The following is a 3,946-nucleotide window of genomic DNA, read 5'->3' as shown; positions in this document are numbered from 1 at the left end:
ACCGCACGAACCGGCAGCAAGAGGATCAGCAGCTCAGCAGGGGCGGGGCCAGAGAAAACGTGACACTGCGCGAGCTGGGCGGGATCTGGCAGCTGGGCGGGGCCCGATGTCACGTGACGCCGCGCGGGTTGCGTAGGCGGGGGCGGGAAGCGGCTCGTGGGCTGCGTGGCTTGTAGCTGTCTGAGGCGCTGAGGCGACGCCGTGTTGTAGAGCCTCCTGCCTTTCTAGGACTTTCTAGGACCCGGCAGGCGAGTGCCTTGAAATAGATGAGAGACATTTTAACTTAGGAAATCTTGTGAGGAAGCAAGGGGTAGGCAGGTTTGAGGTAACTGAGTTACCAACTCCTAGGAAGGAGTGCCCGCAGGCTTTTAGGAAGTGTGTCGCAATAACCTGTATGTCTTTTATAGTGAATAGTGGTAGCTCATGCGTAATTAGTGCTTACTGCTGTACAGAGTACTTTTTACAAACATCTCTTTTACTCCTCAAAACACCCTAAGCAGTGGGCACTACTTCTGTCTCCATTTCGTATTTGAAAAACGGATTTTGAGAGGCTTGCCTAGGTGGCAGGGTTTATGAATCGGGCTCAGTGTCCCGGACTGGGTTCCTGCCTATTTTCAGCCAACACTTTACCCAGCCACGGAGGTTGGAGGAACTTGCCCCTCCCTGTTAGCGTTACCCACTTTCCCCTGAAAGGAGAGTTGGACTTGGGGAAGAGCCTTTTTTGCTAAGATGGAATCAACTGATCTGCTCTGTAACGAGTCGTTTTGAGTATTAACTGCCTTAGTATTAGCTACTGTTTCCCATTAAAAAATTGAGTTATAAATGAACTAAAATAAAATGCACAGATCCTATTATCAGTTCCATCAAATTAAGATAATTGAATGTAACTACTACCTCCAAAGAGATGCAGAAAACATCCATCTACTTTTTTAAAGAAATAAATGAATAACTGACGCATTGAATGCTTAGTTAAAATTTAGGACAGGTATCTTCAGCATTTTTTTCAGAAGAAGAGATTTTTTTTAAAGTCTTTTTTTTTTTTCCGGAAGAAAGACAATCTGCTTTTTGCTTATAATTATTTTACAAAGAAGTAATTTAATATTTCAGATTGGTTGAAAGACACCTGTGTTATGTGTGAGAAGTTGTGTCTCAAAAATGCACTATTAATGGAAGTGTTTCCAAAGATATTACTGAAATTGTCATATAAATGATTGTGAGATAGATAAGCGATATATCTTTTAAAAATGTTAGTAGACTTAGGTAGGCCCTAAGCTACTTAGACCCTGTCTCAATATAAAAAATAAAAAGGTCTAGGGATCTGGTTCAGTGGTTAAGCTTCCCTAGGTTCCCTGAATGCCAAAACAAAACAAAACAAAAAACCTTGCGGTAACTATCAAAATCTTCACTTAGTCATTTTCATTCTACCCATGTTTACCTATTGATAGCCATCAATTAATGGTCATTCAGATGGGAAGCTACCTCCATGCTTCCTTTTTAAGAACTGTGCTGGTAAATTTGGAGAAGAGAATTATAGTGGTTTTTGGATCACAGTGCTTTTCCTGGGACTCTGGACGACAACTCCCTCATCTTTCCCGTTTTTGAAGACTAGATTATCTCTTGTGCTTTCCATTTTGATTTCATTAATCCATTTCCAAGTTTCTCATTTGGCAGATGAAGAAATGGGCCTAATAAATGATTTAAATGTCAAGTGACATGTATAGGGTTATACAATAGACAGTAGAAGAGCAAAAGCAGAATAGATAGTGAACATGGTTTAGATAAGATGAAGTTGAGGTGATTGTGGGATATCCAGGTAAAGAATTCATAGACAATTGGATATATGAATTGAGCTCTGAAAAGAGATCTACACTAAAAATACAGAAGTGAGTCTTTGTGGATATATTTAACAGTGTGAATTATGGAGTGTAAGTTTCTCTTCAAAAAATAAGATCAAAGGTGTTACAGTCTGTTTAGTTATATTAAGTCATTTGTTACCTGCCTACAACATGCAAGGTACTGTTGTAAACATAGTGAGGAGATGTTAAAAATTATATAATTTTTGCTTTCTAGAGGATTGTAACCATGAAGGAGACATACATGATATTATTTTAAAGCATATGTTGATAAATCCTAGAAGTATAGTTAAGGTGATGGGATTGCAAGGAGGAAGGGGAGACTCATTGTTTGGGAAGATTTGGAGCTTAAAGGTTGTGGGTTTAGAGCGTTTTTCTTTTGTTGTTGTTTTGTACTAGGGATTGAACCCAAGGGCACTTAATCATTGAAACGTTTTCTCAGCTCTTCCCCCTTTTAAAAAATATTTCAGACAGGATCTTACTGAGTTGCTTAGATCCTTGATAAATTGCTAGGGCTGGCTTTGAAGCAATCCTCCTGCCTCAGCCTCTGGAGCCCCTGGGATTACAAGTGTGCACCACTGAGCCTGGCCAGAGCTGGTTTTTAAAGGAATGGCAGAATTTCAAGAGATAGATGGTGGTTATTCTAGATAGTAAATATCTTTGGGCAAAAAACTTAGAAGAAATGTAGTTCTTATTTTGGGAATTACTTAAATTTGGATCCCTTGGATCATGCATTAGAGACTTCATTCTCAGCCTGTAGTACTATGGGAAGTCGTAAAACTTTACGAGGTGAGGCCCACAGGGAGGTCTTCAGGTCACTGAGGGCATGCCCTTGAAGGGGATTGTGGGACCCTGGTCTCTTCCTTGCCTTTGATTCCTGGTGGTATGATGAGCACCTTTGCTCTGCCGCACAACTCCTGCCATGAAGAGTTGACTCCCAACTCCCAGCATAGCAATGAATCCACAAGATCATAGACCGGAAGCTCCAAAACTGAGCCAAAATAACTTTTTTCTTTTTTTGTTTATCTCAGTATTTGTTATAGGAACAGAAAGCTAGAACAGTAATAGAGACCAACATATTCTAAGGGCATGTATATGTTCTAAGGGCATAGTGTTTGAGAAGGTATATAGATTGAGAAAAAGTAGGTAGGGCTAAGTTAATAATACTTTGTAAATTCCTTAAGTGAGTATTTCAAATTTAAGATTCTCACCTTGATATGTTATTAAGCTTTTCATATTTTCTTAATATTTGTTTGGCAAATACAATGAAAGCTTGGAATCTAGTCAGCGTACAAAGGAACAATGTTATTTTTTCCTCTCAATTAGGTAGTTATATAGAGGTGTACTGTATTCATGATGATACATACTCTTATCACTAGATTATAAAATGTCACATGTGTCTAACTGGTGATTTCAGTTTCATTTTAGTATTCGATCTTAAATGATTATATGCCCTTTAATTTTGCTTGTTTTCAGTGGTGAAGAAATAAAATATTCACAAAATGCAGATTTTCCAGAAAGGACTTTGAATTGAAGAACGCTCTTAATATTTGACAAGTAAGTTTTTTTAATGTGTTAAATTTGGCTGATAAGTGAAAGTTTCCTAGTTTTTATTTCTTCAGAAGTCTGCTTTAATGGGAGGAGATCATGTACAAGGGCAAGGGTTATGTTTTTGGCCAGCAACCAGGTACCCATAGCTATGTTGACCTCTGAATGAAATTGGATTGGTACTGTTAGGTCAGTTAAGTGTAAGAAGTCCCCTGGAAGTCAATTTTGTAGGTGGTATTATTTTTCCTAAGGTGGTATTGGAATAGTGATCAACTGTAGAGGTAGAGATGAATAAGTAGTTATTGAAAGAAATGAAAGCTGTCTTTTTGGGAATTATTATCTTAGCTTGCCATGTAGATTTCTTTCCTGTTGGAATTATGTTTTTGTCTAACTAACTATGGACATTCATTTTCATTTTCAAAACTTTGAGATCAAATCAGTAATTTTTCACTTAACATTTTATGTAAAGTCAGAGATTGCAAACTTAGATGCTTACAGAGGTCAGATAGGCATGCAAAATAATAATGATAACATTTCTTGAGCCA

This window comes from Marmota flaviventris, chromosome 15, assembly GCF_047511675.1.
Source record: "Marmota flaviventris isolate mMarFla1 chromosome 15, mMarFla1.hap1, whole genome shotgun sequence".
NCBI classification, from domain to species: Eukaryota; Metazoa; Chordata; class Mammalia; order Rodentia; family Sciuridae; genus Marmota; species Marmota flaviventris.
This window is presented reverse-complemented; position numbering follows the sequence as displayed.